This window comes from Hippopotamus amphibius, chromosome 8 (genome assembly GCF_030028045.1).
Source record: "Hippopotamus amphibius kiboko isolate mHipAmp2 chromosome 8, mHipAmp2.hap2, whole genome shotgun sequence".
In the NCBI taxonomy this organism is placed as follows: Eukaryota; Metazoa; Chordata; class Mammalia; order Artiodactyla; family Hippopotamidae; genus Hippopotamus; species Hippopotamus amphibius.
Window position 1 is genome coordinate 61,576,787 of NC_080193.1, and position 25,501 is coordinate 61,602,287.

Here is a 25,501-nt window from a genome sequence, read left to right on the forward strand (position 1 = left end):
CCTTTAAAACAAATATTTCTAGGGCCCTTACATGATAGGAAGTCCTTTTCCTCAGGCCCATTTTTATTTGGTTATCTTTTTAGGTGCACTAAAGATTGAGTTTACAATAAGCTGAACAGACAGCGTACAAAAGGCTTTTAGAACTATACCATATGGTCCAGAGAAGGGAACAATCTGGACGATCCCCATTTCAATCTGCAAGCTTGTCCACCTCTATAACACATTATACCACTGTAATAAAATATTAAGATGGAAACGTAAAAGCGAAAATAGTCTATCTTTAGCATTACCAGGCAACCACACTTCCGAAAATTTACTGATAAACTTAATAAACATTTACTTTAATTTACATTCTGAAATTTTGGTATGCAACACCAGGCATACAAACCTAGGCCACTATTCACTAGAAACAATATTTCGGCAGGGATATGTGTGGGTATTCAACTTATGCTTCAGAAATTTGGAAGGAAAAAAAAAACAAAACACTTTTTCAGGGGGCATATTGGCAGGGGCTGATGTAACAGATGACACATTCTTGGAAATCAAATAAAAGCAATAGGGAAATACCCATTGTTGCCTGGTGAAGGCCTAATCACATGGACACAGCTGGAACCAATGTAGATCATTCATTAATAAAATTGTATTGTAGTAGCCACTTTCTGATGCATTTCAATTGCTTCTGTAGCCAAATCTCTGAATTTCTTTGTTCCATGTTAGTAAGATTGTTTGAATGGGAAATATGAGAAGATTTAGAACAGGGGGGAAAAAAAACCTGCTCTCATGCTAAAAATGAGACTAGCTCAAAAAGCTAAATGTCACTTTACCTTGCAATCTACTTACACTATCAGCAGCTTAAAATATGCAGTGTAAACCTGAAAGGGGGAATTCATATGGTACTATGGATAAAAAGTGAGCAGTGTGAGATGCCACAGAAAACATATGAAATACTTGTGAAAGTATTCTACAGAATGATAATATAAGATGTCGGGCAGGGGGAATTAAAATGGATCAAAAACTAAGGGGAGAATCAAACAACGGAATTAATACATACTCATTCATGCATTACTCTCTACTGACTTTTAACACTGAAGTAGGTACCATACGCTTAAGGAAACATCACTCGTATTTTTGACCACATAAACTTAGAAATCACTATTTGTTATTATATGTTACCAATATTTGACATCAAACAGCACCTACCCAGGAGTTAGGTTTAAAATGTACACTGATATTCAAATGAAATAAAATATTGGCTATAATTATAGACGTGGTATGTAATATAATAAAGTCCTGGCTAAAATAATAAATTTGGTATTTATCCAATTTTGCTGACATCCATTAATACATTTATTTTTCCATGTTTCTACAAATACAATTTTTGTTTCTACATCATAATTTCTGCAAACTGCATAATATCAAACTATAAAGATATACCAGCCTTGATATATGTCTTATAAACAACACTGTAGAATTTTTTACTTACAAAAATGAAAAAATAGCATTTATCAAAAATACTGCTCAAACACTATAGATCTTAAATATATTTCTATTATGCCTCTGTGTACAGTTAGAATAAACAAATAAATAGGACAATTCATGTTGCAATTCCTAAGTCTTCGAAAGATATATTCCTACCACAAAAAAGATAAAGGGCTTAATTGCAAATAAAAATCATACCAACAGAGAAAATGTATTTAAAGTCAATGAACAGTATTCAATATACAATTAACATTCAACAGATATGAACATACAGAAGGAAAGAGTTTTTGTCTGCATTATCTTTGACCTCCAATTCTAATATTATCAAACCTTGACATAAAGGACCCAAGATAGTCATGCACTTAATTGGACCAAGAGGAAAACACAGTTTCACTGGCATTCCTTTTCAAAAACAACACCATTCTTAAGCTTAAAATGTTGACCTAAAGATTTAATTAATATAACTTAACAAGCACCTCATACAGATTCATTTTAGCTGCTCTACAGAAAAAGCCACTTAAATATAAGTTTAAAACAAACAAAAAACAGCACTGGAGGGACTTGAGAATCATAGCATTTAATACATGTGCATTATACATACAAATCAATTTGAATATTTGTTTGTTTTGTTAAAGTAATGAGCCAATATGTTGCTGAACCTGTCTAAAGAATGAGAGAAAATAACAGGTGAGTTTATTTAATGCATACTTCTGATATTCCTGTTTTACAAATCCTTTTAATTATTTTAAAGCATTTTCTAAATTACAAATCTCTGGGAAAAAACTCTTAGATTGCACAAGTTTATCAATGTATCCATAATACATACATTTTCCAGCATCTATGGCACATAAAAATGTTTCACATTAATAATTCTAACACAAACCACTGTTTACTTTCTTTTTAGTCACATTTCTTACATATTTACAAAAATACATGTTTTTCCTCACGATGTAATTTTCTCATTGCCAGAAATCATTGACAATTTTAAAAATAAAAATCAGTCAAAATAACATCAATCTCCTAAGAAAACAAATTCTGCCTATTTAACTATTCATATCTTGATTGTAAAACAGTAATTTTTAAAGTAGATCACTTGAAAGTAAATGATTTGTTTTGCTTAATACAACAGAAAACACATTTACATTTTGAGGAACATTCTACGAAATTTCATAGAACACTTGCTCATAGTGAAAATCTAGTCTCCTCTTCAAATCATCACTTAAAAATCATGCCACATTTTCACATCACTTGTAATAGTAGGTCACTAAATACAATTTAGAAAAACTTGGGAAACTTAAAAACACTTTTGTGTTTTACCTTGCATTTTGATTTCAAAGGAAAAAAATTTAAATGCACATCCTTGTATTTAATGGAAGCTCACTTGCTTATGTAGCTAACACTTATCAGACATTCCAAAAATGAGTATTCAATCTATAAAAGATATGAACTGACTCTGAGTTTTAGATAAAAATAGAAAACAATAGCAAGCTTTTTGGTCTCAACAAGAGATAGCTTGGCATAAAAATTCCTATAATGTAAGCAAATATTACTCAAGAGTTTCAATTCAAATAATAAGCTGTGAAGCAATACAAGATTCCTACCAATCAAAAATACTATGTCAACATGACCAAAGTTAGCAATATTCAGAAGGGTTTTCTGAAAAGTATGGCAAAAATGCAACTGTGAAGGAAATCTCTAGGAGAGCTGGAAAAGGCAAATTTAGCACAAGCTTCTAGAAGGAACAATGCCATTTAGTAAATGTGGAAGTTATGAGAAGAATGATGTCTCTGAGAAAAAGTTGTTTGTTTTCTTCATGATGGTGTTTTACGTGAAGAAAGAGGAAGACGAGGGAAAAGAAATGGTATAAGTAGGAAAAACTAAGTCTGCTTGCCTTTCTTCAGTGATGCTGGGAGGGTAGACCCTCTGCCTTATGAAAACCACCGCCAGAACCAAGCTACACAAAACATGTTGGCTGCTAGCCTAGAACAGTGCCAGGCTGTTTTTCATTTTTGCGCTAGACTCCCTCAATTGAGACAGTGTGGGATTGTCACTTTGATGCACATAGAGAACAAAGAATAATATAGTACGGGGGAGGGGGAGGGATTTTTTTTGCCCCTTTAAAGTCAGGTTAGCATTTTGTTTTCTTTGACAGGTCTTGAAAAGACCCAAGAAACAAAAGTTATGCTGAAGAATGGATCAATTGCCTAAAGAAATTAGCGTGAGTACAATATTGTCGACAGTTTAAAAGCCATGTGAGAGATTAACATTTTAAAAAATCAGATTTAAATGGGGTCCAAGTTGTATATTTACCTGTTTAAGAGGCGAGAGACCGAGAAGTACATGATACACCATCACATAATCTTATTTAAAATCTGATAGTATGAAGGAAGACCATAAAATCTGGCAAAAAAAGAACTAATATAAGTATTATAATTTTTAGGTCACTGTTCAGAGGCAACTGTGTCAGTTGCTATTGTGACCTTGAGTTCTCCAAAATTAAATAACCTGATTAAAAGATTATAACATTAAATCTGAAGTGTATGCCTTTATAGGGAAAGAGGTGATAAACGATCAAAAATGTTTAAAGGATTAAACCACAAATCATCTACAAAGTTGCCACAGACACAAACAGGAAAACCGTCTCTTCTATCCTATTCAATTCTGTACTAGAAGCAAAGCTAACACAATTGAGAAGCTAAGTGTGTGCTGCTGCAAGCTTCAACTAAATCTACTACCTGAATCCGGAGACCAAAAACACCAATAAGCCATTAGCAATAGAGGTATGACCTTTTTCTCTCTAATGCACAAGATAAGTAGAAGTAGAGGTCCATTTTCTACAAACCAAATGAAAAGAAAGAATGAACTGTGACAAGCCCAGATCCCATGCTGGCATATTTTACACTAAGCTCAGCATCATCTAGAAGCAGTATGCTTCTCCCTGCCAATCGGGGGTGGGGGGGAAGTTGTGAAACTAATACAGCATTGATGAATAGCACCAAAGGTCTACGAGTTCCTTCCTCTTGCACATCTCCACTGAATCAGCTGTTAAAAGAAGACCAACGGCTGTTACAGAAATAGCAAGAACTAAAGCACTTGCCTCAGATGTTACACATGGAGGCATGGAGCATTTACCACCTGAGCCTATCTAATTTCTGACAAAATGATCCCCTGCCCAGTTTTGTTCATGGCCACAGATTCTGATAGCAAGTCACGATCAGCGCTGGGAAAGGCAATGGGGGAGGGAGAACATGGGGAAGAAACCCAGAGAGAACAGTGGCTGAACTTCAAATGATATACATGCTTCTCTTATTTAAATTAGTGCCCGTGCACAATACTTTGGGATGACAAAACCTGTGATAAAAGTTTCAGGTATAATGATTTGCTCTGGGTGGCAAGGGTAAGTCTGCTATATAATCAAAAAAATGCATTATTTTGCTCCACACTGTTCTCCTTTTGCATTTCCTTTCTTTCCTCTAGGATATACTGCTGATGCTATTACCGCATGGGACACTGATAGTTGTAGGCAAGGCATTCATGTATTGCCAAAGTGGTCCAGAGAGTGATGTCTGGCTGGCTTTAATTCAGTAAGGAATATGAGGCAAAATCAGGAAGCAAAAAGAATGAAAGGTATACAAGAAGCCAGGCGATAGCCTGTGTTTTCTGTTTATTAATGATGCAGATGAAATGGGAGGAAATCTAGAAAAAGCAGCCAAGCCAACTGAATTACAAAGAAAGATTAAAGGAGTTAAATGTGTACCACTTGGCTGACAACCAAGGAACAATATGAGAGCTGTCCACAACTCTCCAAAGTATATACATAAAAAGAAGAGCAGGGAATTTTTATCTACTATATGTGTGAATATATGAAATAATAAGGAGATAAAATAAAAATAAAGAAATATGACTTCAAGTAGCCGAGGAAGTAATCTGGTAAAACTTAAGAAAGGATATGCTTCCTTCTCTTTATCTTCCTTCTATTCATCTCACTGACCCACACTGCAGTAAAGAGTAGATAATAGGAAATTACCACATATTACCAGAGGACTTAATTGACAGAGAAATAAAAATGAAGTTCCATTTGCTTACCTGATGATCCAGATTTATTGATGTCTCTCTTTACATATGTCCAATCTGGCTAATGTAGAGATATCTGTGAAATCACAGAGGACATAGTTAGGTTGGTATTTTCGAATTAAACTCAGTCTGAATTCTGAATCCTGACCTGGACGAGAGTTTACTTGAATGATCTAGTAGTCTGATTCTTCGATATTCCAAGATGGGAGAAGAACCTCTAAGAACAGAAATATTTTGAGTCTTAACTAAGAGCTTTTTTCAGTCTTTCCAAGGATTTCCCAAATTAATTATGACTCAAAAAAATAATAATAATTCAGATTAGAGATCTTTAACCTTGGTACATGGACAGCCTTTAGGAGTCTATGCACTCCTGAATGATATATGCAAAATGTGTGGGTTTATGTAAATGTATATCTCTCTAGGGAGAAGGTCAATAGTTCACGAGATTTGCAAAAAGATCTATAATCCAAAAAACTGTCAAGAACCTCTGCTGAGTATAGTCTAAAATCTCAAAGGCAGGTTGGAATGCATATAGATAATCAATCCAGGTTTGGGGTTTTTACCCCAGGGAAACAATGGAGGTGCAGACACTTGTAGATCTGGGGTAAACACCTTGAGAACACTCCTTTCTGGGAGAGCATAACATCAAGTTAAACTGTTATTTAACTTACACAGCCCTATGTTCTCTGCCTGCCATGAATGATGAAAATGATATTACCATGAGTGAAGAGAACGATATTACCATACACCCAAGGGTGGATATTCTGACTTTCCTGTTCTGTATATATTAAAGTCAGAATCCTCAGGTATATCAATACTGACAGGGTCAGAACTAGCAGAGCAACTCATCCAAAAAGAATCCTATGTGACAAGCAAAAAGGAGGAGCTATCGAAGCAGTAAGAAATGTGACTCCCAAACAGTTTACGCAGGACAAAATTACAGGATTAGCCAAACACATCTCCTAAAAGAATTATTCAAAACAGTAATCAGAATCAAAATAACATACACCAGAAAAAAAAAAGGTGAACCTTCCAGACAACAACTGTGAACAAGATGGGAAAGCATTCACAGCCAGAGAGAGGATCCGGAGCTGAGGTGTCACCAAAACAACAACAACAACAACAATAAACAAACACTGAGAAGACATAAATCAAGGTAAGAGACAAAAAAACAGAAAAACGTGAGAGGCCTTGTTTCACATGATTACGTAGTAAACTTTCTCAAAGAAAATAGTGTATTTAGATATTCACCTCCTGAGCATCTCTCTGGCATCACACTGGTGCTGGGAATTCATCAGCGAACAAGACAAACAAAGCTTGCCCCGCTGGAGCTTTTTGCAGGAGAGGAAGGAGGACGGGAAACAAGGAGATCGGCAGTACCATTTCAATGTGTGATACATGATATAAAACAAATAGACAAGATGATATATATGACCGAGGCATGCGAGAACGGCCTACATTTATCTGGTACGTCATGGAGATGTTCACTCCAGTCCTCAGAGTTAGTCAGGGCCTTAAAGAATTGAGACAGGGGAGGGACTATAGGGACAGCTAGTCACGCCTCTTCATTTCAGAGATGAGGACAGAAGAGCTATTCTAGAAGACAAAGAATCACAACCTCATTATTTCCGAACATCAAAACACACACACCTAGACTGAGTTAGGATTTTATGACATGTGCTCTGTCTTTATAAGAGAAGACTGAGAACAGGTACTGAACAGCATTCCTGAAAACCTGGCTGAGGATAATGAATACTTCGTACCCTTAATATTTAATAAAGAACCACGTTCCATCCAAATTCTTGGCAAGTTCCATTCAATCAAAAGAATTTTGTTTTTTTGCTTCTACAGACAAATCTGATCAATTTCTGCTGTCAAAACAAGGTCACCCAAGGTCACGTTCTTAGGCCTCAAACCCAGGCAATCTAGCTCCAGGATCCCAAACTCTCATCACTACCTTTTGCAGATTCTAGAGAAGTAAAATTTAAAAGAACAAAATAGCCTTAGATGGTTCCCAGTATTCTTAAACTTATTCACTCAACTAAGATCAGAAAAAGTCAAATTAAATAAAACCAAATGTGATGAATATTTAGAAGCAAAACTAGGTGAGTGGAAGAGAGGATAAGGATGAAATAATGAAAGAAGACACGAAAGAGTCATCTGCTCTGAGCTCCAAGCATCCAAATGAGAATTTCTCAAGAATGGGAAAACATTACCATGTAGACATGAAAACTGTATGGGTCTCAGAAACGGGGTATGTCCAGTGAGGCCACAGAGGAAAGTCAGGCCTTGATTCATAACCACGGAAACTTGCAAAGACTTCCATGTAATTCTGCTTCACAAAGTCATGTGGGGTGGGGGGGAAATGTTTGGGGAGAGGGGGATTGGTTCTTCAAAGAATTTCAGTGTTTCTAAAAAACCTGTAGAAATAATTCATACCTGAATAGGGCTATACAGTCTATATTTTTAAATGCAATTTCTCAGTTCTTAAAAAAACTTCCAAAATAAAAACCTCACAACATAAATATATAAATAAAAACACTGGGGAAAAGAAATGGGAAAAAATAAATAAACATACTGATTATATATGCATACATATCTCTAAAAGGATGCCCAAAAAGACAATAACACTGGTTACATGTGTATAAAGAATGTGAGCATCAGGGAATAAGGTAGAGGAGGAACGATTTCATACCCTTTGAAATCATACATTTTCAACTTGAACCAAGTAAACACAGTGATAATTCAAAAGTTTTAAAAACAGGAAACTCTATTCAATACTCTGTAATGATCTATATGGGAAAAGAATCTAACATAGAGTGGATATACGTATCGGGTTGGCTAAAAAGTTAGTTTGGGTTTTTTCGTAAGATGTTACACTCAAATGAACTTTTTGGCCAACCCAATATATATATATAACTGATTCACTTTGCTGTACAGCAAAAAGTAATACAACATTGTAAATCAACTATATTCCAATAAAAATTAGAAAAGAAACTAATTTTAAAAAGCAAGAAAATTTTTAAAATAATCTTGAAGCTCAAAAATAAAAATAAAACAATATTGAATAGGAAAAGGTATGGAAATCTATTCATATATATACACATGCATAGAGGGGTTCTTGCTGGTAGAGGAGTTAGGACTTCAGCCTCAGTGAAAGCTCTAGCTATCCAACTTCACACATCATCATCACCCCCGCCTCCACACCTCACTGTCCACCACCAAAGATATACAACAAACATGCCCACAGAGGCCATTTCAGTTGGGAGATAATGCTGTTTGAGCATCCTTATCTCTGAGAGCCTAATTGGTTAAAACCATCTAAGACAGATGCACTTTAAAAAAAGAAAAAAGGATTCTACAAGCTATCAATATAGAAATATATTTTGTACCTTTTAAAAAAAAAAAAGTTGTTTAAGAAAAAAAAATCTGTTAGAGATTCCAAAAGATCAGTAATGCAAAGTTTACCCAAAGCTAGAAATCTAACTATGACATTATTTGCTTAGCCTCCAACCTAAGAGAGCAACCCTTTTCTTTTGAATGTGAGCATATTCTATGACATCTGTCACCTCACTGACCAAAAGTGATGCTGCAGACTTGACTGGGCAGCAGAGTGACCCATTCCTTCCTCCTTGGCCAAGAGAAAGTCTTCCACCCCAAGCTGTAAAGCTGTCAGGGATATAGTAAGCCCTTTCCTTTAAACTTCTAACAAGTCAGAACTTTTCACAGAATCTACCCCCAAAAAAGGCTTATTCACATTAATTTGCTTTGTGTTGCCATCATTCATTGTGTTCATTTTTAATTTAGTGGTATTTTTAGCCAAATGAAATGAAATACAGTCAGTTTTTCTCAATCTGTCTCAGCTCTACTCTTCATCTTCTGGGACCCAATTCATGTGATCCTTTAACAACTATTTATTTCACACCAAACTAGATATCTCTCTAAAGCTTACCAATCTAGCCTCCAGGCATATTTCTTAAATAAAAGCTGTAGATCTTTGTAAACCTAAAATTTGCATACTAAAGGAACAAATCAACTATCAAAAGACCTAGTAGTATATATAGCAGTTGCTCACCTCTAAGCAGAGTTTAAAATTCATTTCAATTTATTATTTTTTTAAAGAAACAGCTATTGACTTTTTCCCTTTGCAAAATATTGTGTTTAATGGCCTAGTTAAATTAGAGGTAAGCAAGTGTTTTAAATTGGTAAATTCTAAATCTTTTAATAAAAGTACATCAGTCAGAAGTTTTAATAAGACTCAGCAGGGCAGAGAAGAATTAACAGTCCATAGGATCAAAAAGGGGTGATAGACAAAGATAGCCTTAATCATTTGCATAGGGATTTATAATTTCATTGCTTAAAGGTTAAGGAAATTATCTGGTATTTTGTCCAGTCTTATCCAGTAATGGATGCCTTGGTTTGTATACATATGTTGACCTAATCATGTAGCAGAAGAAATGATTGAAATATTACCAATTAATCTGCTACATTTTTTTTAATGTACTCCTGGGTGCCCAGCTATCATAATCTATTGTAACCAATAACTGGGTACCCTAAAATAAAAACATAAAGTTTCCAACAACATCTCAAAAAGAAGAACAAACTCATAATCAAACTCTAAAAGCACAGTAGGTTGCTTTTTTTTTTTAATTAGATACATTCTTTTATTTACTTTGTACCTCAAGTCAACTATTGCTAAATAGCTGCTTCTGCCAAATAGTAACGTAAAATACAGATTGATGAATGTATTCAAGACACATGGAGGATGAAACTGGACAAATGCAAACAATAGACACAAATAATGAGAAGAGTTAAAGTAATAAAGGAATTCTAGGCTGGAGCAATTGTTTTCAATCATCACAGGACAAAAACAACACACTACAGTGGCCTTGCCTCACTGAGCACCCAGAAAGTATTCAAGGCCAGAGCTTTGCTTGGCACCCAGTGCTAACGGAAAACTGCAGAGTTTAGCTTTAGGCAGAGTGGTGTTTCCTATTCTGGCTACACAACAGAATCACCTGGAGGGGTTTTTCGTGGGGTTTTTTTGTTTGGTTTGGTTCGGTTTTTTTAAGCTAATACTTAAACCACAGGATCAGAGATTTTGGTTTCATCAATAACTTTTAGAAACTCCTAGGTGATGTCTTGCACGTGCAGCTATGGTTGAGAAATACTGCTAGAGGGCACTGGGTCTCAAAGTGTGGTCCCTAGACCAGCAATGGGAGCAACAGCAGCAGCAGGTGGGAACTTACTAGAAATGCCAGTACCCAGGCCCCAGCCCAGACCTACAGAACTAGGAACTAGGGGGTGGGGCCAGCAGCCTGTATTTTGATGAGCCCTTCAGGAAATTCTGAGGTACACTAACGTTTGAAAAACACTGCTTTAGAGTAAGAAGAATCTGGGTTTCAATCGTCTCTCCATCATTTACTGACTGAATGACTGCTGGTCAGCTCTCTAAACCTCACCTTCCTCACCTGCAAAAATAACAGAGTTAGCTAAGATGTGTATTCTGTGCCAGAGAATGTGCTAATAAGCACTTTAGATGCATTAATTAATTTAACACAACAAGCTTACCAGGTAGATATTAATATCATTTATACCCACTGAACATTACAAAGCGAGGAAGCAGAATCAGAATTTGAACTCAAGTTTTTCAAATTCCAAAGTCATTGCTCTTTCCCTATTCCACAAAATATGCTGGTCTGCCCTCCCTCCCTCCCTCTCTTCCTTCCTCTCTTCCTTCTTCTCTTCCTTCTTTCCTTCCTACCTTCCTCCCCTTCCCTCCCTCCTGTATTCTCTCCTTTCCTTCTCTCCTATCTGTGTCTATTTGTCTTTCTTACTTTCTCTAGAAATGTATTTTCCTTCTACAGAGCTAGAGATTAACTAGCATGTACTGAGTGACTATTCCCATAGGCCAGAAAGAAAAAAATTAAAATTTTTAAAATTTTGGACTTCTCTGGTGGTCCAGTGGTTAAGAATCCACCTTCCAATGCAGGGCACTCGGTTTTGGTCGGGGTACTAAGATCCCACATGCTACGGGGCAACTAACCCCACGCACCGCAACTACTGAGCCCACTCACCACAACTAGAGAGAAGCCCGCGTGCCACAACGAAGAGCCCACACATCACAACTAAGACCCGACACAGCCAAAAATAAAATGAGAAAATATATTTTTTTAATTTTTAAAATTTTAAGATCATAGTAATGAAGTTACTAGATGTAGACACATTTTGCAAAATACAGAAACACATATGATTTAGTTCTAAACTGGTGAGTCAAAACCAGAAGAAACTTACAAGCTCATGAGACTGGAGCTCAGAGACCAAAAGCATGACACCAGGAGGAAGTGCAGCTTATCCTGAAAAGGTGAAAAGTCTATCCAGAAAAGGAAGAGAAAAAAAGGGTTAGAGAGAAGTAGAAAACAAAGCTAAGTAAGCTCAATGGGTTCAGAGCGTGACTTAGAGTAAGAAAAATTTCACTTTAGTAAACATATAAAATCTTTTTTCATGGAATATTTTTGACACACTGATAGTAAAAAGGAAAAGTCAAATCACAGATACTTACTCTAGAAAAAAATCAACCTAGGATTACACTGGAAAAAATATACAGAAAAAAAAGTCTTTCCTATTACAAAGTGTTCCATATGATCCACCTTTTACTATAGTGTTTCCACGGGCTATTCGTATGCATGCACAGTATTTTCAATCATTCACTAATCCAACCAACATTGACCGATTGCATTGAGTTAAGCATCAAGGATAAAACGATAAATAAAATACTGACCCAGGGCACATGGAGCATTTATGTAAGAAACAGACTGAAAAAGTTTTATGCAACATTTATATGAAATTATTAGGAATTCCAAAGGCCGCTAAAGACAGACCAGTTCTTAGGAATGACTTCTGTGAAATTCCTGAAAGTCAATGAAGTATAAACTAGCCAAAACGTTCTGCATATAATGTGCAAAAATGCTTTGTTTATGCTAGCATCACGGTCATCAGCTTACAAGTGGAGCATCCCCAGTCCCATCCATGCTGAGGCTGACTATGGCTAAGAAAGGCAGGCAAATGTAAAATCTAGAGGTAAGCTTTTTAACATTCACATCAATCGTTTCACTTTTCCTGAAGAACTAACGAAGAAACTATGCTCAGAAACCCACTGGAAGAGTCTACCTATCTATTAATGAAGGAAAATGTGAGGCACAACGGGCTGACTGAATTCACTAGCATCTCTGCCAATGATAGTCCAGGGCTGTATAACATCTTCTTTAGTTTTACTCTAAATTTGACAATTCCACGATGCACATTTGTCTATAAGAATAATTTAGGAAGAATGCATATCCATCACATTATGCTTAAATAATGAGGTGCTAGAGTTATTTTTTCTCAGAATAAACCTGAACCAAATTTGCTGTGATATTAGAAATCATAGTATTTTTCAAACTAAATATATTTAAGAATCATCAGTAATGTATCTTTAGTGAAGCTGTTTATTAATAACTTATACCAACATAACAATTAAAGGACTGAATTCTAGAGTTAAAAACTACCTAGTAAAACACTAGCTTTTACCTCACATAGTATCTAGGAGATATATATAAAATATATAAAATATCCAAGTAAAACAATGGTAATAAAAAGACTTTCCAAGTACTTTGAGTAATAAATTTCTTTGGCCCCAATATATCCAATTCATATTTGCTATGATATTTTACTAAAATTCAATCATCTATCATCTCATTCTTTAGCAACATAAACTGTATATGACCATGTGGTGGCATTAAAAGGTTGGTACTTGAGAGTAGTTCAATTTTGATAAAAGTGGTTGGTATAAAATCATCTTTTAAAATATTCAGATGATGCCATCCAGATATCCACATGCACTTGGATCTATAAGCCTTAAAGAACTTGTTTAGATTTACTGAAGCTATACCTGCTGTCAAGAAACAAAAAAGTTGTGAAGGTTGATCAAACACAACTTTGCCTCCAGGATCATGTTAATGTCTTCCACTAACGCCATCCTAAAAGTTAAGGGTCAATGTAACCCAAAGGTTTCTCTTTATTTCTATATTTAAATCATCACAGGTTTGATCAAGCATGCAAATCCCTTTGGGCTTAGAGTTTCCATCAAAATGTCTTATAGGAACATTAAAAATTGAATGGGCATAAACAACTCCAACAGTGCGGAGCTCATGACAGCATCGCTGTGATCTTCATGTTTCATGTGTAACAACACTGGGGAAGTTTGCAAGGGAATCTGAGCAACTGATTACTAGCTTTTGCTTGAGGGCAGGTGTGCTGATCTCTACAGGTGTCTCCGCTGCAGTGCTCTGCTTACTGCATTGCCTCTTGAAGACTTGCACTATAAGGACTTGCTGAAGCCCTGCAAAACATCTGATAGAATACTAAACTGTTGGGTATTTAGGAAGAAACACATTGTGACTCTGTCTTAAAGATACTACTAAGGAGGATAAGCAGTTGGAGAGGCTTTACATGGTTTGTGAAAGAATAGTATGACAGTATAAAAAGTAAATATAGAATTATATCTATCAATCACACACATTAAATCACACACAATGTTGTCTCAATAAGTACAGAAAGTTTTTCAAAGAAAATACTGTTATTTTTTAAACAGGATATAAAAAAAGAAAAAACTAGTTAAATAATAATCTTATGTTGGCCCATTTTTTTTCCATTCGTGCAAGACAGTGGTCAGTGCTGGGTATGCAATTTTAGAAGGATCAAAAAAAGATGAGAAGTTACCCACTAAAAGAAATTAGCAAACAAAATAGTCATCTACTGATTGGGGAGGTATATATACCATTCACATGTGATGCCACTTACAGGATTAATATCCCTTAAGATCTCTCCCAGAATACTTCAAAAGAAAAAACGATTAATAATGAAAAGACACACAAACCAGAGACAAACATCTCCTGCTCTGCTACTTGCTACCTGCATAATCTTGGATGAGAAACTTAACCTTTCTGTGCTTCAATTTCCTCATGTAATAATAAACAAGACCCACCTCATCAGGGGGTGTTTTTAAATAAGACAGTGTCCCTTAACTATTTGAGCCAGAGTTTGACATACAGAAAGTGCTTAATAAATTGTAATTAGCATCACAAAATTTTCTAAATACATTAATCTCTTGTTTATAGCAGAGCACTAGCCAATAAAAGGCAGCTTGGAAAGTAAAGATGTATCAGTGGTATGCTATTCAAAAATTTCTTAAATGGTGCATCTTTTTAAATAAAAATATTTGGCCTTGCTTTTAAGGAGGCAATCAATAATCAAACACATAAACACAATATTTAACCAATTCTTTACTATCTGAATAATTATTCATCTCGGAGAAAAGATCTTATTTTTAATATTGAAATTTTGTGGAGAAACTAAAGAATCTTTTTGGTAATACTGAGGTTAACATTCTTAGACAATGGATCTGCTAGAATAAGGAAACGGCCATAAAAAATAATATATTTTTACCAGTTATTTTCATCCAAAATTCCCTATTGTTTTTCTTTAACCAAATGTAATTAAGATGGTATTTCAGATCATCATTAATATTAATCAATTGTATAACCAAAACCTCACTTTTTTTTAATTTTAAAAAACCAACAGTTAAAATTGTTTCAGACTATTCTCAAAGGAAACAAAAAGAGATAAAAGTTTAAAGCAAAATGTGTACAAAATACATTAAAAAAAAAATAGTATTTCCAAAATTAAGAATAATGAGGCCCCTGGGAATGATCAGAATATAATTGTTGGAAATAATATCCCTCCCACTCTCAGTAGACTATTACATCAGAGACTTATTTCTTCAAATCTGGACAATGCAATAACCTTCTCTTCTCTCTTCTTTTACATCCTTCTTCCTCCTGTCCATCCTCCAGTTTTCAATGGCATCCCAACCACCATGAATGTTAAGAACTGACCTGCTGTGCTTTCCTTAACTCAGACCTAATTATGTCACACCCTCACACAAAGGTATATTCTAATGGGAAAGACAGGCACACAGATACTTAAGAGATGTGCGCATGTGTGTGTGCGTGCGCACGCTCACATGTGAGTGTACATGTATGCATGTGTGCGTGCACAAAGTAGTAGGAGACAATAATCCAGAGGTCAATTCATTTTGCCAACCATAAGTCAAGGCAGGCTTCATACAACTGATGGTAGCTGGGTGAAATAGTACCTACAAAACAAATTCAAAGCTTCAGGCCATGGGCATCCATTATCAAGTCTCAATCTACCCTGTTCCAACTGCTTCCTACACTCTCCTCACATGAACCTAGATGTCCTCATTCTCTAAACAAAGTGGACACTTGGGCTGTCACATGGCCTCTGCCAGTCCCTCTGCCTTGAATCTCTTTTTTGTCTTCTTCATGGTTAAAAAAGTTAAAAAAACAAACAAAAAAACCCCAATGCCCTTATACCAAGACACTCCCCCTTCCACTTATTTTTCTTAAACAGTTAAATCAAGGAATCTAAAGACTTCGGACTTTGCAACAGCAAGAAGGAAGGCAATGTTAACCCCTTCAAAAATTCTGAAGGAAAGTGTTTTTCAATTTAAAATGTAATTATTCGGGCAAAATATTAATCAAGTGAGAAAACTGAATAAAGATATTTTTCTCTCACATACCCTTTCTCCAGAAGCTACTACAGGATATATACCACAAAAATATAGGAATAAGACAAGAAGAATGAAAACAATATGAGATTCAGGAAAAGGCAAAGGGAGTTCCTAGTTTAACAGCACAGGAAGAGAACGTATCTAGGGAATGAGATAGGAGGAGAATGGCAGTCTCCCAGAAACATATATTCAAGAAAAAAATGGAAACAAATTATCCAATGTGATTCACCTTATAGAAAATTATACTGAGAAGCTCCTGGATGATATAGAAAAAAATATTAAGAGTGACTCATAAGCTAGGCAAATGAAAAAACAAGGAATTACTAACTTCAAGAAAAATAAAAATCAAAAGTGAACTTCTTATCAGAGCTCATTACAATCCTCAGTTATAAATAATATCTGAAAAGTATAATAATGTAACACCAAAAAATAAGTTAGCCAAAAGCTGTAATCTAACAATACTGGGAATATGTTGAGAAAAGATGGAAGTATAAAGATGAAAAATCCTCAAAGACTATAATATAAAGTCAACATCTAAAATAAATGAATCAAAAGGAACAATGTGTGTGTACATAATTCAGCAATATTGAGATAACAATCAGAAGAAACAGATGAAAGGTTAAACATGGTTGCCTGTAGAGAAGGGGACTGGAAAGAGTGGTTAAGGCACAACTGAATTTACTAATAGGCTTTTTACAACAATTAGAATTTTATACTAGGTGAATATATTACTTTGACAAAATAAGAATTAATTTAAAAGAATCAGCCATGTTCACAAGAATAGTTTTGACAGTGTTTTTCACAAGAGTAAAATAAAAAGCAGATACAATCTAAATGTTCAATAACAGGTGACTGGTTAAATAAATTACATTATTACCTATACAGCAGTTAAATGACTATTGCAGTTATTTAAAATGATGTTGCAGAAAAATACTTAATGACATGGAGAAATGTCCATATTATAAAATGAAAAATGACAGCTGAAAATATACCTAAAGGTAATCCATAGGTAATGGATTATCTATGAAAACATTCATGCTAATATAATTTTTTTTCCTTTTTTTCTCAATGCTTCTCCGGTTTTCCAAATTTTCTGAAGTAAATAATAACTTTGTAAATGGGAAAAAAAATAGAAATTTTAATGCAATTCATCACTCTATTTAAATAATATCACAATGAAGCCTTCCCTGACATCTAAGCCAGAATTATTTTTCCCCTCCCCACTGCACCATTAGATGCTACCATTAGAACATTGGTGCAATCTGCTTTGTAACACAGGTTATTGTTTATGTCTCTTCTCCCATTTGATTTAACCTGCTGAAGAGAGGACCATGTGTAAGCCATTACAGTCTAGGCTAAATGGAATACGCCTGGGCTTCGGGAGATACTCCCCCAAAATGAGGAAATTTTTAAAATAGCCTGGGCACTACTTTAAAAAAAAAAAAAGTATTGACTAACTGATTTTGAAAAGCATAATCATCATATAAGTTCTCAAGCTGGTTGCTCTTATCACATTGCTGTTTAGTCCCATCCCATACATACTGTCTCTCTCAAATTGACTTCTGAAACATTTTTTCTTTTGTCTGAAGGTTTCCGTGAAGCAGTGTTTAAACAGAGATCTTCAGGATTTCTAAACAGATATACGCTTATCATTCCAAAATGCCAGTTACTTAAGGATTTGGTTAGTAGAACATTAGTTACCCCAAGTATTACTATATTAAATAAGTTTAAAATAGAATTATTTGTCTTTATGTGAGTATAAGCTTTCCAAATTAACTAGAAATTTAAATGTTTGGTGGAGCAAAGATGAAAAAACATTTCATAATGTTTGGCTTTTATTTAGAACTAGTTTCAAAATGACTAATAAATGAAGCAGCATAAATTCTAGAAACAGAACGTTTCTGGGCAAAATCAAAAAACTCCAATCATTCTAATATGCAAAGGATTCTTAACTCTTTCCTATAAAAAGAAGTAAACGTTCAGTACATTTGATAAAAAGTCATAAAAGGATTCTAATATTTCATCTAGGTGGGGCTATTTTCTCCATGAGATCAACTGCTACTTTTCAGCATGCTTTAGAATAGACTACATATGAGTAAGAGGAGCCACAAAGAACAGAATGTCATGAAGTAAAGAGCTATTTTATCCACCCTAACTCTCCTATCCCCAGAGGTCCGGGCAGTAGGGCATAAGGACAAGGAAAATGGCCTTTTACACAGCAAGGTTAAACTGTCTATTGAGTGACAACTGTATGGAATAAAGAAGGTATTAAATTATAATAACAACAAGAGCTGTAGAATTTTTATTTCTTATATTGTTTATCAACTTTTATAAATAAGCAGACAAGGAGATAATAGTTTAACTACCAAAAGATAATTTGCTCTACAAAATAATGTGTCATGACTTGGTTTTATATATTAAGTTACATGCAATATAGATTTAAATTATTCCAGAGAGGGGACAAGGCAGAAAACCTTGAAATCCAAAATATTAGGAATAATACCACTGAACTTCATTTGAGCATATCAAAAATTTTAATATAATAAAACATTTTTCATTTTATAAAAAATCAATTTGCCAACAATCTTTCAAGAACATATCTTCTGCATTTAGCAAAACACACTACTAAGAATTTTAGGAAATGCAAACCAATCTACAATACAGAAAGCAGATCAGCAGTTGCCCGGAAACTGAGATTGAGGGTAGGGGGGTGTCACTTCAAGGGGGCACAAGGGAACTTTCTGGGGTGATAGAAACATTCCAAATCATAATTTTGGTCATAGTTACACAACTGTGTGCTTTTGTCAAAACTCATCACATTTCCCACTTAAAATGGGTACAGTTTATTGCAAGTAAATTATACCTGAGTGAAACTGATATAAAAAAATACATTCTTAACAGTTGATCATGGCTGACAATCATCCCAATTACCTAATGACGTCTTTGTAAATTCACTGTGTTTCTGACACACAAGGTTAAAGATACCATGAGTAAAAACTAGCTGAGTGATATCATTAGTTTACAGTCACCAGTCACAATAACTCATTACTGAGCTTAATGCACTGCCACCCACACTGTGCTTACCACATATTAGTTTATATTACTGGTTAGTTTTTTTTTTCCTCCTGAATAGGTCTCCAGGCAAAAAAAAAAAGCCATATATTTATTAGCATCCTCCAAGATCTAGCTCAATTTGTTTCACAAACTTTGCACATTGATCTAATTTCATTTCTTCCTAATGCTAAAAAAGCAAAAGCTTTCAAAAAATACATATATAAGAACAGCTATCTTGATTCCTCATACTGAAGAGTGTTATTTTAAAAGATTAATCGACTTCTCAATAATCACATTTAAACTATTATTTCATATTTGAAAAAGTAAAATTCCTTAATAGGTATTAAAGAGTCAACAGAACTTATAAAACAAGCTACTGTGTAAGAGTATAGTTTCTTTAATGTAAAAATATTACAATTTTATTTCTTTCCATTATGACTATTTCCACTGTATATAAATTTTACTAAAATGATTACCAATAATGTATCTGTTTTTAAAAATAACATATCATCTCACACTTAATAACAGAAATTGGTTTAAGTTAACTTGTTTTATAAATCTTAACAAAAAACACTTAAATAGTTTACTAATTATTATTTTAAAAGTTAATTACACAGTAATCAAGCCAGTGTGTACTGGCGAAAGAACAGACAAACAGATCAAAGGAACAGAAAAGAGTGCCCCAAAATAGACCAACACAAATACAGTCAACTGATCTTTGACAAAGGAACAAAGGCAATTTCAATGAAGGATAGTTTTTTTCTACAGACGGTGATCGAACAACCAGACATCTACATGTAAAAATTTGAATCGAGATATAGACATAATATCCTCCCCCCCCCCCAAAAAAAAAACTCAAAATGGATCACAGGCCTAAGGTAAAATGGAAAACTATAACAGACGTAGAAGATAATACATGAGAAAATGCAGATGACCTTGGTTTGACCATGACTTTTTAGACATAACACCAAAGACACAATGGAAGGGGGTTGGGGAGGGAAGCTGGTAAGTTGGATTTCATTAAAATTAAAAACTTGCACTCTGCAAAAGACGTCAAGAAAATAAGAAGACAACCCACAGACTGGGCAAAAATATTTGCAAAAGACATATCTAATAAAGTACTCATCCAAAATATACCAAAAAGTAAAACAAAGCAAAACAAAACAAAACATAAAAAACTCTTAAAACTCAACAATAAGGAAACAACCCAATCTTTTTAAACTTACTTTTTATTGAAGTATAGTTGAATTACAATGTTATGTTAATTACTGCTATACAGCAAAGTGGATCAGTTATACACATATACACATTCTTTTTCACATCTTTTCCATTATGGTTTATCACAGGATATTGAATATAGTTCCCTGTGCTATACAACAGGACCTTGTTTATCCACTCTATATATGCCAGTTTGCATCTGCTAATCCCAAACTCCCACTCCTACCCTCTCCCACCCTCTTCCACCTTGGCAACCACTAGCCTATTCTCTGTCCCTGATTTTGTTTCTGTTTCATAGATAGGTTCATTGGTGTCATATTTTAGATTCCACATATAAGTGATGTCATATGGTACTGAAAAAGCCCAATTTTAAAATAAGCAAAAGATTTGGACACCTCATCAAAGATGATATACAGATGGCAAATAAGCATATGAAAATGCTCAACATCATATGTCATTAGGGAATTGTAAATTAATACACACCTATTAGAATGGCTAAAATCCAAAACACTGACCACCTGAAATACTAAAAGAGGAGGTGGAGAAACAGGAAGTCTCTTTCATTTGTAGTGGGACTACAAGAGGTTACAGCCTCTTTGAAAGACGCTTTGGCAGTTTCTGACGAAATTAAAACTAAACATACTCTTACCATATAATCCAGCAATCATGCTCCTTGGTACTTTCACCCACACAAGAACCTGCATACAAATATTTACAGCAGATATATTCAGAATTGCCAAAACTTGGAAACAGCCAAGCTATCCTTCAAAAGGTGTCTGGATAAACACACTGTGGTACATCCAAACAGTGGAATATTACTCAGCACTAAAAAGAAACAAGCCATCAAGCCATGAAAACACAAGGAATAGTGTTAAATGCATATTGCTGAGTGAAAGAAGCCAATGTGAAAAGGCTACATACTGTATGATTCCAACTATAAGACATTCTGGAAAAGGCAAAACTATTGAGGTAGCAAAAAGATCAGTGGTTTGCCAGGGGCTCTATGGGAAAGAGGGAGGGAGGGATGAATAGGTGAATCACAGGGGATTTTTAGGGCAGTGAAGCTATTCTGTATGATATTACAAGGATGAATACATATTTCATTGTACCTTTGTTAAAACCCTTCAAATGTGGAACACAAAGAGTGAACGTGAATTTAAATGAAGGACTTTTGCTGACAATGATGGATCAATGTTGGTTCACGGATTGTAACAAATGTACCACTCTGGTGGGGATTTGACAGTAGGGGAGGTTAAGGAGGGGAGACCCTCTGTACCTTCCACTCAATTTTTCTGAACCTAAAACTGCTCTAAAAATTACAGACATTATTTTAAAATTAATTACACAAGAAATTCTTTTAAAATTAATTACATGAGAAAGTTCTTTCCTTTTTAAAATCCAGATCTTGTGTGCGCAGTTCAACATGGAAATGCAAAGCAATGGCTCTCCTACTCATAGACCAAAGGGAACCACCTTTTCTTTAAAAGATGTCAGGTCATTTCAAAAGTATCTTTCTCTAAGAGAAGTTTATGGTTTGTGGTTTTATGAGAAATTCAACAAGCTTCCCATATTGAAGAGCAGTTCTTATTGTCAAAATCTTAAGTTTTACAATGACAGCTTCACTTTTACAAGGATGGTTTCAAAAGATTATGTTCCCAATACCAATAAAGAAACGTATGCACCAAGCAGCTAACATTCACCAGTATGTGTTGACTCTAGGGTTTTACCTTATCATATACAATTGATTTCTTCACTCAATTTTTTGACATTTATTGCTTTTCTCTCCCAATATATGAAAAAATTAATGCTTAAGGACCTCCTAATCCAAAATATAATGATAATTAAGAATTAACAGTATAGGGACTTCCCTGGTGGTGCAGTGGTTAAGAATCCGCCTGCCAATGCAGGGGACACAGGTTCAAGCCCTGGTCCGGGAAAATCCCACATCCCTTGGAGCAACTAAGCCCACGTACCACAACTATTAAGGTTGCGCTCTAGAGCCTCTGAGCCACAACTATTGAGTCCACGTGCCACGACTACTGAAGCCCCTGTGCCTAGAGCCCGTGCTCCGCAACAAAAGAAGCCACCACCATGAGAAGCCCATGCACTGCAATGAAGAGTAGCCCCCACTCGCCACAACTAGAGGAAGCCCACGTGCAGCAACGAAGACCCAACTCAGTGAATAAAATTAATTAATTAATTAATTAAATAAAAGAATTAACAGTATAAAAGTATCACATTAAATATAAAGCAAGTTTAATTCAGCCATCTAATTTTAAAGACAAAAAATTAAAATGTAATATTAAGATCTTTTACCACGGGCTTCTTAATATTTTCACAAAGAAACCACCCAAAATTCTTGACCATGATATTTTAAAGTCTGATAAGAGTTGGATCATTTAGGAAACAATCAAAATTTGGGGGTGGGGGGTGAGGGGTTAAAGAACAATAAAGTCAGCAAAAAGATTTTAAGTCTGAGGAATGGTATAGTCTTCATAGATATGTGAATTGAAGACACAGAGAAGGCAGGAGTTACAAATATACAAAACAGCTACCATCCAGACAAGGTGACTAGCAGCAAAATATGTGAAATTACCACAAGATGATTTTAGATTAAGACATTAAAACCATCTTGATAACAGATTTTTATTAAAGCTAAAATTAACATTCAAAGGATTCAAATCAACTTTTTTTTTTTAGAAACTATACATTATATGTGACACACCGTGACAGATACCTGCCTCCAATGGACTTACTGTTTCAGTGCAAAAACACAATGGACACAAGAGAAAGCAATATTAGTCAGAAGTGATAAGTGATCAGTTGAGAGAAGCATAAGAAAGAAAAATTATGGTTGATCGAGACATCTTTAGTCTTAATAATTTGGGAGAATGAGTTTCCATTAAATGAAGTAGTAAACAGAACCACATTTTGCAAGGAAGATAAACAATTTCATTTTGAATGGGAATTTTGAGGTTGTATTAGTATTTAGTAAGCATTTGGAGCTCAGAAGGAATCAATGCCAAACTGCTAATCCAAAAATCATTAGAATATGAGATGATGGATGATAACTAAACTTATTGTGGTAATCATGTCATAATATATGTAAGTCAAGTCATTATACCATACACCTTTAACTTCTACAGTGCTATTTTTCATATCTCAATAAAACTGAAAGAATACCAAAAAAAAGATAATAATAATAATAAAAAAAAACTAGACTAGAGGTGACGATTAATGATTTAGGAGTAAACAAAGTCACTCGGGAAGAGAAACTAAGCTAGAGGAAAAATGGACTGAAAATGGGTCTTTGGAAAAGCTTCTGATTTAAGAGGTAAGTAGCTATGGGGGTGGGGGGTAGAGAGAGGAAGGGTAACAAGAGGGAGGATGAGAGGTGGTGACAGTGAACACACAAGTGAGCCAGCAGAGATATTAAAAAAAAAAAAATGACAGTAGGAAGACACTGTTACCCCCAGTCTCTACTCCAGAAACCAACCAAAAAAAAAAAGTAAAAGAACAAAAAATAATGAATACCTCATCATCAATGAAACAAAGACACAGCCACAACCACAAACCACAAACTATTTAAAAAAAAAAAAGAAAGAAAGAAAGAAAAATGTGATATCTGGAATCAAAGGAGGAGCAGTGCTGACAGGCAAACCACACCCACTCAGATCTCAGGCAGGATAAAGATTTCCCTACAGTTGGAAGAGTTCTAAACCCCATTTAAGGAAACTCTGATTAGAAGAATGATGTTTAAGCATCTACCCAGGAGAAAATAAGGGAGGCTTCCCCAGAAAATCATGGTCTATACCACAGAAGGACAGAGGAAACATCAACATGTTTTTTTGCCAATGACTGGCTTAGAGATAGTGCCAAAATGGTAGGAAAGAGACAGGAAGGAGTTATCACCAAACCACTCCTATGACTAACAGAAACTCAAAGTCACAATGACCTTCACAGCACTGCAAAGTGAGGTGAGACATGTCCGCAGAGCAAAGGAACCATCTTGGATGAAGGAGTGTTTATGTTAAAAAAAAAATCCATATGGAAGTGCAAACATCTGACCTCATTTTTTTTTCAGGTAATACCTGTCTTTAAAGGAATTGATCCCATTTAAAAATAAGTATGAACCAGAAAAGAAATCAGCAAAAATTTTACACAGAACTCCCAAGGACTGAAGTGGAGGGATATAAGCAAATGGCAGATGAAAAAAGATATTGTCTTAGGTAACAGAGGAAGAACTCACAATTTTCCACAGCTTAAATTACAGACTATGAGCTACTTCAAAGTAAAGTGCTTAAAGAAAAGTATGAAATATCTAAAAGAAGATAAGAAAATTAAGAGAGATGAAAAAGCAAATTGACAGGCTAAAGAAGAAGCTGGAGATTGAGAAGTAGAAGAAGAAAAAACAAAAAACAAACAAACAGATGACAGCCACAAAAGAAGCAACAACAACAACAACAACCAGAACACTCAATACTGAAACATTCAGGAAAAGAGAGGATGGGCATGAAAAAAAGCAGACAAAATGAAAAGTTTTGAAAGCTGTATAAGAGATGAGATGATCAATATAGAAGATGAAAGAGATCTAGCCAATATACACTTTATATTCTTGCAAAAGAAAACAGAATAAACAAAACAGAAAAAAAAAGCAATATAATAAAACTTTCTCTTGAGGGGTATGGAGAGGGGTGGGATAAAATACTTAAAAAAGAAAATATTCCAGAAAAACTGGATTTAAAACAATTAATACTAAGACATATCCTCATGAGGTTACAGAATTTAAGAAAGAGAGAAAATAAATATAAATTAGGTCACATCAGTATAAAGGCAGAAGAACCAAGAGTGGCCTTAGACTTTTCTATAGCAGCATTCACTATTATCTGGAGATGACAGGGCAATGTTGTCAGAGTTCTAAGGGAAAGATATAACACCCAACTACGTGATGCACAGCCAAATAATCCATAAAGAACAAAAGCAACCTACAAACACTTTCAAGAATTTAATTACTCAAAAAATTAAGCAACCATGAGCTATTCT

At 34.9% G+C, this 25,501-nt stretch overlaps 1 protein-coding gene across 19 annotated transcripts in view; it reads right to left on the bottom strand.

Moving 5' to 3' along the window:
* The window catches only part of GTDC1 (glycosyltransferase like domain containing 1), a 375,875-nt gene that overhangs the window by 295,578 nt on the left and 54,796 nt on the right, over positions 1–25,501 (bottom strand). For 12 of the 19 annotated variants that reach the window (XM_057744701.1, XM_057744700.1, XM_057744680.1 and 9 more), the window contains one exon: positions 5,566–5,629. The exons of 1 other annotated variant lie outside the window; for it this stretch is intronic. The gene's annotated coding sequence lies outside the window, so the exon portion shown is untranslated. Of the gene's footprint in view, positions 1–3,789; positions 3,880–5,384; positions 5,476–5,565; positions 5,630–11,847; positions 11,927–25,501 lie in introns of all 19 variants that reach the window. 6 more of the 19 variants (XM_057744693.1, XM_057744688.1, XM_057744689.1 and 3 more) reach the window with 4 other exon arrangements.